Below are 13381 nucleotides of genomic sequence, written 5' to 3' on the forward strand. Positions count from 1 at the left end.
AGCTGCTTGAATACCCCCACAACATGGCAGCCGCTTCTCCCAGAGCGAGCAATGCAAGGGAGTGCAAGGACGAAGGCACATCTTTTAGGACCTTGTCTTGAAGGTCTCACTCTTTTACTTCCACCAAATTCTATATTCATTAGAAGCAAGTTCCTAAGCCCCGCCCACACTCAAGCAAAGGGGAACTGAGCATTGTCGGAGTACTGAATTCGCAAATATGTTTCAACTCATAATTATCCACTTCTTCCTTCTTGCCCAAACAGTCCCTGCCTGGTCTTCAAGACACACTCACACATCTGTGCCCAACCAACCTGGGGTTGGGGCTGATCTACATGCGGCAAAGGTCTGCTGGCTCTGCCAAAGCAGCCTGGTTTTCTGGTGGGAGTCCACCCTCCACCTTGAGTCAACCTTGAGCCTGTGTGTCACCCTTGTGGAAAGCACTTGTCAAAGTTCTCCTCATGGTCCCAAGCCTGGGGTTAGAGGGAAGCACGCCTTCCACCCACCACCCACCCCACCCACCCCCCCAGCCCCCCACCCACCCCCCACCCACCCCCCACCCCCCACCCCCCCACCCACCACCCACCCCCCACCCCCCACCCCCCCACCCCCCACCCCCCACCCACCCCCCACCCCCCACCCCCCCACCCACCACCAACCCCCCCACCCCCCCACCCACCACCAACCCCCCACCCCCAGAGCACAGCAACAGCTCTCTCCAGAGAATTCCCTTGACCAGTTCTCCCTCTTTCTTTCTCTCCTCACTCACTACTTTTTAAGGACATCCAAAGGTCAATTTAATTCCCAGAGATTTCCTTTGAAGACAATGCTGAACTGTCTCCCACTCACTTTGCCAGGAAAAGTATCAATCTAACATCTTTCATGTTGGCATATAAAAGGACTGAATTTGGGATAAAGACAGCATCCCAAACCAGAATAAAGGATAGTGTGTTCACAAATCATGTGAGCAAGATTGGCTCTTGAATTTCAAATCTTAAACTAGATTCTATTCATCATATGCAAAAAAAAAAATTGATTCCAGATATGTTAAGCCAATAAAAGAATTTTTTTAATTAAAAAAAATTTAAGTAGGTATTGAACTTATCTTAAAATAATAGGGAACTTTCTAAGCCTACAGGCAGTGAGGGGGGGAAAGAGGGAAAGATAATAGGTTTAACAGTTCTTTTTAAATAAAACACTTAATAGATATTGAGAATTTAGTGCAACTTTGAATGTCAGAAAAGTCTTCTCCTATGATCAGATGGTAAAGACCCCAAAAAATTAATTTAACATGTTATATGACAGACCAAGAAATGTCTTCCTGCAATATTCCATGAATTACCTTGAATTGAACCCATATAATGTGTTCTAAACTCTCAATGATTATGAACCAATGTCACCCCTAATAAATTTAATTTTTTTGAAAATCCTCAATGAAACTGCTATTTTCCATCATATGGAAATTATATTTGTGATTAACATAGTCAGAAATCAGGCTATATTATTTGTTCATTCATTTCACAGAAGCTATTATGACTTCATACCCTGCCTTGCACTGTTCCAGGCTCATAAGCCCCAACGGTGAACCAGACAATGGTCCCTCCTTCCCTCTGTCTTGTATTTTACCTTCTCCGGAGGCAAATACATAGGCACAGAAATTAACAAACCTTTTGATATTGTGAGAAGTTGCATCATAATATGAGCTCAGATATTTACAAACCAGAATTGTTTTCAATTAACTGTGTTTTCACCATTTTAGCAAGGGGATATTGAAGCTGTGGTTTCCAACCTCGGATGCACTTTGGACTAATGTAGGAAGCTGTAAAAAATAGGAATACCTAGGTCCCATGCCTTGAGATTCTGACAATTGGTGTGGGTGCCACCTGGACATCAGGATTTCCTAAAAAAAAAAAAAATCTCCTCAGGTGATTATTATATTGTGCCCTAGGATCGAGAACCACTAAAAAGTTTATGTGAAATAAATGACCACTAGATGTCGCTGTCCCCAAAGATTTGAAGACAAAACCATCATCAAGTAGTCAAGGACTAAATTACCATAGATCAATGGACTTTTCTTTTGCCAGATTTTGGACCCAAGGAAAAACCCAACAAAAAATATTCCTCAATTTCTCTTTGGCGTGAAGGAAGCTAGTCACACAAAACCCAAGTGTATTAGTTTGCTAGGGCTGCCATGATAAAATACCACAGGTGGGGGCTGAAACAACAGAAATTTGTTTTCTCAATTCTGGAAGCTACAAGTCCAAGATCAAGATATCAGCTGAGCCTGACCAGGTGGTGGCTCAGTGGATAGAACGTCAGACTGGGATGCAGAAGACCCAGATTTGAGACCCCGAGGTTGCCAGCTTGAGCGCGGGCTCATCTGGTTTGAACAAGGCTCACCAGCTTGGACCCAGGGTCGCTGGCTCGAGCGATGCGTCGCTGGGTCTGCTGAAGGCCCACGGTCAAGGCACATATGAGAAAGCAATCAATGAACAACTAAGGTGTCACAACGAAAAACTGATGATTGATGCTTCTCATCTCTCTCTGTTTCTGTCTGTCTGTCCCTATCTATCCTTCTCTCTGACCCTCTCTGTAAAAAAAAAAAAAAAAAAGTCACCTGATTTATTCTGAAGCCTCTCTTCTTGACTTGTAGGTGGCCACCTTTTCACTGTGTCCTCACACGGCTGTCCCTTTGTGTCCTAATCTCCTCTTTTTATAAGGACACCAGTCGTATTGGATTAGGGCACACCCCAAAGAACTGTTTTAACTTAATTACCTCTTTAAAAGCCCTATCTCCAAACACTGGGGACTAAGGCTTCAACATACGAACTTTGAGGGGAAACAATAACACCAAGAAATCAAAACCACAAAACCAATCCAATTGATTAATTAATAGCAAAAAGCAAAAAACAAAAGAACCCGTTTCCCAGCCACCCACAACACAACTCTACAGCCCTCTCACACGTGGCAACAGAGAGAGCATTCTCTGTTTTTGTTTATAAGTCTCCTTTCTAAAGGCCACACCTGTTTTTCAATTTTAATTCAGTTTTCTAAATAGTTTACACACACTTAAAATTAAAATATTCATTCTGTTATTTAAGCCTATTTCCTGAACTGGGCTAAACAAGAAAACAAGCACATCCTGTCCTGCAAGAAAGAGAGCAGTGTAGGCCCTGGTCGGTTGGCTCAGCGGTAGAGCGTCGGCCTGGTGTGCGGGGGAACCGGGTTCGATTCCCGGCCAGGGCACATAGAAGAAGCGCCCATTTGCTTCTCCACCACCCCCCCCTTCCTCTCTGTCTCTCTCTTCCCTTCCCGCAGCCAAGGCTCCATTGGAGCAAAGATGGCCCAGGCGCTGGGGATGGCTCCTTGGCCTCTGCCCCAGGCACTAGAGGGACTCTGGTCACGGCAGAGCGATGCCCCAGAGGGGCAGAGCATCGCCCCCTGGTGGGCAGAGCTTTTGCCCCTAGTGGGCGTGCCGGGTGGATCCTGGTCGGGCGCATGCGGGAGTCTGTCTGACTGTCTCTCCCTGTTTCCAGCTTCAGAAAAATACAAAAAAAAAGAAAGAAAGGAAGAAAGAGAGCAGTGTAATGTTGTTATTATGTGATAATAACTTATGTTCTCATTTTGGGTTTTTTTGTTTTTTTGTTTTTTTTTTGCGACACAAGTAATGCATGTTCATTGAAAAAAATAATTTGAAAGTTCAATGTAAAAAACTACTTAAAGTCATCAAAAACTCCACTACCAAAGTTACACTGAGAAGGTATCCATCAAGACTTTTACCCTATTGTATGTATCTGTCCTCAAAAAAGAAACCATATTGTTTTGTGACTTGTTTTTCTTCATCTCTCTCTAAAATTAATATATGACTTTTTTTTCATGTTTATAGAAACACCTGGAAGTCAGAGCTAGGTAGCGGCAGAGCCAGCAGCAGAACCCAGAGCCCTGACTTTGACCCTGAGCCATTCCCACCACCCCATGCTGCTCTGATCACCTGGAAAGGAAATGGAGTGTCCTTGCAGGCGATTTTAAATTTCTGCTTGATTGAACCCAGATGCCTTTTAAGCGCAGCTCCTTTCTCTGAAACTCAAGCTGATCAAAACCCTCCTCCTTGAGCTTAGTTGGGGGCCCAGCCATGGCTTTGATCCAAATCAAGGGTTGGGTGCCCAGTAACCAAATAGGGCAGGGTACCCTTCCAGAAGAATTCAGCAGCCCCAGGACCGGCATCAAAGTCAGAGCCGAGACTGGAGAGAAAGCCAAGGCTTCACTAGGGAGTCAGTCAGATTCCAGGGGTAGGGAGGCAGACGGAGGAAAAGGATGGAGACCCAGGAGTTAAAGATTAGGTTGAAATGGGGTTAGATGGAGTAGGGGGCAGGGCTCCAGGGGCACCATTCACATTACAGTCTAATGACGTGGGCAGTGCACACAGGCTGCAACACCGGAACGTGGCATGACTGGGAGTGAGCAGGAGGCGTGTATCAAATACACGTTGCTCTGAACAGCGTGGGAGTGTTTGTGGCTCCGCCACACGGGCCAAGGGCTGAGCATATAGGATGCTGTCAGTGGACTTAGAGATGAAGTCAGGGAAGACGCAAAACCTATACTCATTGCTAATTTGTATAGGCTTACACTAATCCTGGATTTTAATGTATGATTATTTGAGTTTAGCACATTCACAAGTATGATTTTAATACCTTAAATACAAAACAAATCCAAGAAAGAACGTGTAGGGAAATATCTTTGAGACATTAAAATATCTTCTTTTCTAAGTCCTAGGAGACCCTCTTTCCTACCCAAGCCATGGCTCGGCCCTAGTGAATTAATGTCATTGGCTGTGCCCCTGGGAAGAAAGAACTACCACCCCACGCAGAGGTCTCTGGGGGGATTTCAGCATAGAATTTTTAAGGTCCATAAAAAGACAGTAGTCTTGAGAGCCAGGTTTTGTTTGGAAACAAAAGGGTTTTCTAAATTCCAAAGCTTCACTTTCGGTATCAAAAGCAAAACTTGAGATCTTAGCTCAGAATTTTACTATGAACTATATGTAAAAAGAATACAAGATTTAATGTCAGTGTGTAGCTTTTTGTGAGAAAAGAAAAAACTAAAAGGGTAAGTAGCAGGCAGAAAATGGTGAGGGCAGGACTAGGATCTGGGTCTTTAGAAAGAGAGAAACACCCTCACCATCCTGGGCTTGAAAGGTAATCGGAGGGTGAGCCTAAGGCATCTCAAGTTGGTATCCGGGTACAGAGAGAGCTGCATCTGTGATGAGGAGCAGAGGGAGGCTGCGGTGGAGGGGCTAGATGTCTAGAGTCTATGCTGCTGAGCGGAAAGCCAATGGTTCCTCAGTACCGCAGCAAGGACTCAGAAATGCGGGGACAGTCGGTCGCCACGGAACCTGAGAACCTCAAGATGGCAACAAGAAAAGATCGTGATCAGCAGCTGCAAACTCAGCCTGGTGCCAGGGTTAGTCAGACGAGTTCCAGCCCTGAGCAGTGACCAGATCCAGTACCAGCGACCAGACACGACCACCTGTGGCAACTGGTCACAGCAAAGCCCTGGACGATGACCCCACAAAGACCAGAGGTCCCCTGATAATGAGAAGGACATAAAATCACTATAGAAAATGGTATATATTTGGCTTAGTGGAACTATAATCTGTAAGTTGTAAGCCTGCTACAGTCTTATAATGGAAATATATGAGGATATACAATTGTTGCAGGCTTTTTTTTCAATGACCTCACTGTGACATTAACACCTTAGGTATGAGTGAGGGGCCAACTTGAACTACCTGTCCCATGTAGTTACTCCATCTGCAGAGGATGGTCACATCACTCATTGCCAGAGTGAGCTGGACAGCTCTGAGGATGGGTGTCAGAGTGAACTTCCATCCACGCCTGCCTGCTCACTCTTGGAGGCTTCGTCTCAGCCCGCTTGAGCTGCTACCTGTCGAGCTGCTATAGCAAATACCATAGATGGCGGAGGGGAGGGGGGTCACAAACTGATTTCTTACAGTTCTGGAGGCTAAAAGTCCAGAATCAGGTACTAGCAAGATTGCGTTCTGGTGAGAACCCCCCTCCTAGCTTTAAGATGTCTGCCTTGGGGCTGTGTCCTCACATGACAAGGAGACAGATCATCTTCCTGGTGTCTCCTCCTATCAGGGGACAACGATAGTTAATTGTACTTGTCAGCTTGACTGGGCTAAGGGATGCCCGGCTAGCTGGTAACAATATTTCTGGGTGTGTCTATGAGGGTGCTTCTGGAAGAGGTTAGCATTTGGTTCAGAAGACTAAGATCCACCCACGCCAATGTGAGGGGCGTCATCCAATCTTTTGGAGGCCTGGATCGAACAAAAAGACAACAGAGGAGTAAATTCTCACTCTCTCTCTTTGAGCTGGTAAATCCATCTTCTCCTGCTCTCAGACATCAAAGCTCCTGATTCTCGGGCCTTCAAGCTCTGGGGCTTTTCCCCTGGTTCTCAGGCCTTTTGCATCGGACTAGGAGTTATACCATCAGCTGCCGTGGTTCCCAGGCCTTTACACTCAGACTGACTTTCCTGGTGCTCCAGTGCACAGAGGGCAGACCATTGGACCTCTCGGCCTCCATAGTCGCGTGAGCCAGTTCTTATAGAGGCAGTCCCCAGGCTACGGATGAGAGAGGTTCTGTAGGTTTGTTCCCAAGTCGAATTTATATGTAAGTTGGAACAGGTACATTTACCTATTAAATGCAACTTAGGTGTGTGTCTGAACACAGTATTTATATTTACTTTTCTGTGCATATAAATACTTAAACATTTTCAAACCTACAGAACTGATCTTGAAACCCAGAGACTGCCTGTATGTGATTTCTCTCTTCCTCTCATATCTACCTCCTATTGGTTCTGTTTCTCTGAAGAATCCTAACAGAGGCACTAACCCCTTTCATGAACGCTCTACCCTCATGACTTGTTGTTTACCTTCCAAAGGCCTCACCTCCAAATACCATCACATTGGGAATTAGGGTTTCAACATATGAATTTTAAGGGGACACAAACATTCCGTCTATAATACACTCTGAGTAAAAATCACACCACAGCTGCCAGGAAAATTCCCAGGAGCCTTACAGGGGAGCCCAATCTGGCCTCTTGTCTGCACCTCTTGAAGACGTTTAGTAACCACTTTGGCCCCGTTTTTGCCCAGGGGAAGAGAGCTGGGGTAGGGACTACAGACAACCACCTCAATAACCCTGATGACCTCTTTTACTCAAAGCAGCCTCCAGCCAGAAACAGGTAGAGAGCATTGTGGGGTGAAGGGTGTCCTTCAAGTTTTCTCAGCTGACTTTGGTAAAGGCCCTGGGCTGTCACTCTACAAGGATTTTGAGACTTGTGTAGAGGGCTCAGTACATGCTTTGTTGGTGATGCTTTCTGTGTTCTTTGAGTTTATAAGTGGAAATGGCCACTTCAAGATAAGGCATCTTGTTTTCAATCTCTTGGGATTATGTAGAGACCAGAGATTGGCAAATTCTTACAAGTTTTCCTCTAATTTCAAAGTGTTCACTATTTGGAAAAAATATATATATAAGTATCTTCTCTTAAATAGTGCAGGCCTATTAGTCCTGGAGATGAGACCCTTACAGAGGCAATCAAGTTAAAGTAAGATTATTAGAGCCTGACCTGTGGTGATGCAGTAGATAAAGTGTCGACCTGGAATGCTGAGGTCACCTGTTAGAAACCCCGGGCTTGCCCCTTCAAGGTACATATGGGAGTTGATGCTTCCTGCTCCTCCCTCTTCTCTCTCTCTCTCTCTCTCTCTCTCTCTCTCTCTCTTTCTCTCTCTCTCCCTCCCCTCTTAAAGCAAATAAATAACACAGTTATTAGTGTGGAGCCTACTCCGATATGACTGGTGTCCTTATAAAAATGGGAAATTTGGAGACAGACACATCCTGAGGCCATGTGAAGAGGCATAGGGAGAGGATGGCCGTCTGCAAGCCAAGAGGCAGGGGACAGATCCTTCCCTCACAGCCCTCAGAAGGAAACAAGCCCACCAACACCATGATCTCAGACTTCTAGCCTCCAGACTGTAAGACAATGTATGTCTGTGGTTTAAGCCACCCACTCCCTGAGACTTTGTTACAGCAACCCTGGCAAACTGACACGACACCCAGTAGGTATTCAAACCCCGATGGGGCAGGCTCCTACCAGTGGGCCCTGTGGCCAATGAGCAAACCACAAGGCCAAAGCGGTCAGCAGCGGCTGCATTTAGGCCCTGCTGACCCCTGGCTGGGACCTGCAGCCAGTTCTGGCACCAAAACTAAAGCCATAAAAGATGGGAACACTGAGGCATGCTGCTTTATCCATATTTCTCTTCACCCTCCCCCTACCCACCCCAGCTCACGTCCTCCTCTTTCCACTTGGTCCCTCCACCAGCTGGTTCTGAGGGCCACTGACAGCCGCTCCCTCTCCCCTTCTCTCCTCCCCCTTCCAGACCCCTCTGGAGCCCTTGTTCCCAGGTGCACAGCCTCCTCTGCATCTCAGCCTCCCTGCTCCATGGCTGGCCCCCTCCTGCTTCCCCAGACCACACTGCCCAGACCCAAGGCAGGAAGACAGAACAGGCTGACCAGTGGCAGTGCAGCAGATAAAGCATTAAATACTTTAAGTCAAACTAACTGTCCAATAAATATTTTCTCCTTTTTAAATTGGGATGTAATTCACGTATCATAAAATCATTTCAAAATGTACAATTCAGTGGGTTTAGTATATTCTCAGAGTTGTGCAACCATCACCACTATCTACTTTCAGAAGGTTTTCATCACCCCAGAAAGAAACCCCACACCCATTAACATCACTACTCATCCCCCTCACGCCCAGGCCCTGGCAACCACCAGTCTTTGTTTATATGGACCTGCCCATTCGGAACATTGCACGTGAATAGAATCATACAACATGTCGCCTTTTGTTACCAGACTCTTACATTTAGCATATGTTTTTAAGATTCACCCATGTTGTATCATGCCTAAGTGTTTCATTCCTTTTTATAGCTATTCTTTTGTATTGTATAGCTATATTCTTTTGTATTGATATAGCACATTTTATTTATCCATTCATCAGCTGATGGACATTTCCGTTGTTTCTTCTTTGTGGCGATTATAAATAACATTGTTATTCATGTACAAGCTTTTGTGTGCACATATGTTTTCAATTTTCTCGGGTATACTCCTAGGAGGGGAATTTCTGGATCACATAGTCAATCTGTTTAACTTTCCACAGTAGCTGTGCCCTTTGACACTCTACCCACAGGGTAACAGGGTTCTAATTTCTCCACATCCTCACTAGCACTTGTTATTATCAATCTCTGTCATTAGAGCCATTCCAATAAGTTAAAATACGTTTTCTTCCTATCTTGACAAATACCTTCATAATGATAAGGAAGACCAAGTTTGCATTCAGAATACACCAAACTTCTTGGGTTTTAACACTGGAACGTGGCATGTGGGGAAAGCCAGCCCTGAACCCCCAGGCCCTGCTCTGCCCCCTCACTGGCCAACCGTGCATTTGCCCCGTACCACAGGGCCTCTCGTGCGCATGTGTGGCAAGTCCAGCACTAACCTCCAAGCTCCAACCATTCAACCCCAAAACAGCGGCACCTCGGGCCGGGAGGTTTGTGCATCAGCAGCACAGTTGGACCTTGGGAGGAGGAACCCAGGTCCAGGAAGGAGACTCAGGGTCATTTGTGCAGGGAATTCTGGGCTCACAGAACCCAGAAATGGTCTGGGAGCTATAGGGTGTGCCTGAGCACATCCCCTTGCCCCAGGGTCTTCTCACCTCTGTGGCAGGAGGGACTGGAGGATCAGAGCAGTCCTCTGAGGTGCGGTGCTCAGATCTAATGATGGCACTCTCCATGCTCATGCTGTTAAACTTCTTTCCAGAATGCTCTATCTCACTGGAAGATTCCTACTCATTCTTGAAGACACAGCTCAGAAGTTAGAACATATGGGAAGCCTTCCTTGACCCCCCTCACAATGCACCATACAGGGTACTAGGCTCCGGGGATATAGGAATAAGGCACAGTTAGTTGCTGCTGAGACAGGGAACCTGAGCGTTGGTGACAGCCAAGTAAACTGGCAAAGTACAGAGTGACCAGGGCAATCAATAATCGGTCTCAGCAGGTGCTAGGGAGGGCATGTGGGAGAACCACCTCACCTTGCTTTGGGGACTTGAAGTAAATGACTCCAAAGGTAAGGCCAGGAAGACAGGCTAGATTTAGCCAAGCAAAGAGAGCCTGCTAGGACTTCTCTAGTATTCTCCCAGTCAAATACATTCAAATGTGTCTCTGCCATCAAAATGAAGGACCACGTGGTGCAATCGCAGAGGCTGACCCTGCCAAATGTTTCATGCATTTCCCCCATGACAGGCTGTATTAAACGTGGTAATCATTGTCCTTTCTGTCCCCACCCCCCTCTCTGGGGGAGTAACTCGAACCTTGGTCCCTATTCTCCACACCCCATGTCTAGTTGGAAGAAGGGGGGGCATGAAATGCCAGTGGGTGGACTGCTGAGGGACATGGGGCCAGGCTGAGAGGCCTGCGGGCTATTGAACTGCCAGGAGAAAGAACTGATGGGGAGGGAACCAGAGACCCAGTGTCCTGCACAGTCCCCCGACTGACTCAGGAGCCCTCAAGGCCTGGCCCAGCTGAGCCTGGAGAAGCTGAAGTGCCTGCCTGTCTCCACCAGGAGCAGGAACCTTCACCATGGCCCCCTTCGGATCAGCCTGCTCCTCTTTTCACCGTAAGGAGGGAGAGGTGGGGAGCGAGGTCGGCGGGTACCGGCAGACCTTAACTAGCTTGTTCCTTGTATGTTGCTCTGGTGGAAAAGTTTACTGTAGGCAGACAATGAAACCATTGGTATTTTAATTATCCGCAGTACACACACAAAAATAAAATTTGTCTCCATCTCACACCATACATATTTTACAGATCTTGTTTCTTGGGGCTGTTTCAGTAAAATAGCATTTGCCAACAGAGCTATTTTTCTTTCTGCATGTTTTCTCGCTGTTTTCCACTAGAGGGAGCCGCAGGGCCTGTTTGGACAGGCTTCTCCTTGCCCCGCAAACCCTTCAGCCAAGCAGAGAGGGCGAAATATTAATACTACAGACCTGGGGTCGCTAAACCACCTGGCAGTACCTGAACTTTCTGGCACACAGCTCTCAATAGAGCACTAAGGTTTTTGGCAACTTATTTAAAGCGAGTAAGAGATTAACACCTGTTCTTTAAAAATATGAAATCTGAGGAAAATGAAAAAGCTTGCTGCTCTTTGCAGACCACAATACCATTGCATGTAGATATGCAAGGTGGGCAAAAGTAGGTTTACTGTTCTTCATATGGAAAATAACACCATAATTAATAAACAGTAATACAAGAATGAACTATGTTTCGACCTACTCACAACTGTAAGCCCACCCTGTATGTTAATTAAACTCTCATTCTGAAGGATATGATAAAATAATAAATAATTCTACATGGTAATTGTAAATTAATTGGTATTTTAATAGAAAACTTAAACCCTATTTTTTAGGTTTTTATTTGGGGGGGGGGTTGTGAGAGACAGTGAGAGGGACAGACAGACAGGAAGGGAGAGAGATGAGAAGCATCAATTCTTCATTGCAGCACCTTAGCTATTGATTGATTGCTTTCTCAGATGTGCTTTGACGGGGGAGGAGGGGGGCTACAGCTGAGTGAGTGACCCCTTGCTTAAGCCAGCGACCTTGGGTTCAAGCCAGCGACCATGGTGGCATGCCTATGATCCCATGTTCAAGCCAGTGACCCCATGGTCAAGCCGGCAAGCTCGCACTCAAGCCGGGGACCTTGGGTTTCAAACCTGGGTCCTCTGCATCCCAGGCCAATGATCTATCTATCCACAGCACCACCTCCTGGTCAGGCTTTAAGTTATTTTTTAAAGCATTAGGGCATAGCCTTGGCCAGTTTGCTCAGTCAGTTAGAGCGTCGTCCCTAAACAAGTTTGTAAATTCAATCCCCAGTCAGGGCACACCCAGGAAGCAACCAATGAATGCACGACTGAGCGGAACAACAAATGAATGTTTCTCTTTCCCCTCTTCTCCCTCTCCCTTCCTCTCTCTGTCTCTCTAAAAATCAATCACACCACGAGGCATTTTGAATACCAGGTTAAGGAGATTAGAAGGCTTTTTTTTTTAGATTTTATTTAGAGTTTTAGAGAGAGGGGAAAAAGAGAGAGAATGAAAGAGAGGGAGAGAGAGAAAGAGGGGTTAGAAGTGGAAAGCATCAACTCATAGTAGTTGTTTTCTGTATGTGCCTTGAACAGGCAAGCCCAGGGTTTCAAACTGGTGACCTCGGCATTCCAGGCTGACACTTTATCCACAGCACCACCACAGGTCAGGCAAGACGTCCTAAATCTTTTTAAATTAAGGAAATGTATGGACCGTTAGGGAGATGTTCTTGGCGGTAGTGTACACGATGGTCTGGAATAGAACCTCCGAGACAGGCCGGAGAGGCAGCTTTGAGTGGCGGGGTGGCTAGGGGCAGCCTTGGGTGGCAAAGGCGGGGGAGAAAGGAAACGTACCTGAGATTGTGAAGGAGTGACTGAAAAGACCTGGTTCCTGATTGCAAAGGCGGAAATGGGAAGGACTGGAAGCAAGCGAGGACTCCAAATCGGCTGTGGTCTGAGGCAGGAGAAGCAAGGAAATGACAATTCACTCTGAATACAGCGCCTCAATTAATCCTTATTGTTTAGACATAACAGTATTGCATACACTTAAAAAACAGTAGGACATGCATGAGTGAAATACTCTATACTTGACCTATAGACATTTTGCAGCAACTTCCACCCCACTCTGGGCTCTCTCATAGAACATGAAGACTATAGCCCTGGCCCAAGACAGCTCCACAGTTAGATCATTGTCCTGCTATGCGAAGGTTGCCGGTTTGATACAGAAACAGATCGATGTTTCTCTCTCTCTCTCCTCCTTTCCTCCGTCTCTAAAATCAATAACTGAAAAAAAAAAATTTTTTTTTTTTGTATTTTTCTGAAGCTGGAAACGGGGAGAGACAGTCAGACAGACTCCCGCATGCGCCCGACTGGGATCCACCCAGCATGCCCACCAGGGGCAACACTCTGCCCACCAGGGGGCGATGCTCTGCCCCTCCGGGGCGTTGCTCTGCCGCGACCAGAGCCACTCTAGCACCTGGGGCAGAGGCCAAGGAGCCATCCCCAGCGCCCGGGCCATCTTTGCTCCAATGGAGCCTTGGCTGCGGGAGGGGAAGAGAGAGACAGAGAGGAAGGAGAGGGGTGATGGATAAGCAAATGGGCGCTTCTCCTGTGTGCCCTGGCCGGGAATAGAACCTGGGTCCCCCGTACACCAGGCCGATGCTCTACCGCTGAGCCA

The 13381-nt window shown here is 46.7% G+C and overlaps 1 long non-coding RNA gene across 1 annotated transcript in view; it reads right to left on the reverse strand.

Moving 5' to 3' along the window:
* LOC136400856 (uncharacterized) overlaps positions 1-12669 on the reverse strand; it is a 69913-nt gene extending 57244 nt beyond the window's left edge. The window contains exons 1-2 of the long non-coding RNA XR_010750419.1: positions 12559-12669; positions 1836-1897 (exon numbers count right to left, since the gene is read on the reverse strand). This is a non-coding gene — a long non-coding RNA (uncharacterized lncRNA). The remainder of the gene's footprint in view (positions 1-1835; positions 1898-12558) is intronic.
* Between the last annotated feature and the right edge of the window lie 712 nt (positions 12670-13381).

This window comes from Saccopteryx leptura, chromosome 3 (assembly GCF_036850995.1).
Source record: "Saccopteryx leptura isolate mSacLep1 chromosome 3, mSacLep1_pri_phased_curated, whole genome shotgun sequence".
NCBI lineage: Eukaryota > Metazoa > Chordata > Mammalia > Chiroptera > Emballonuridae > Saccopteryx > Saccopteryx leptura.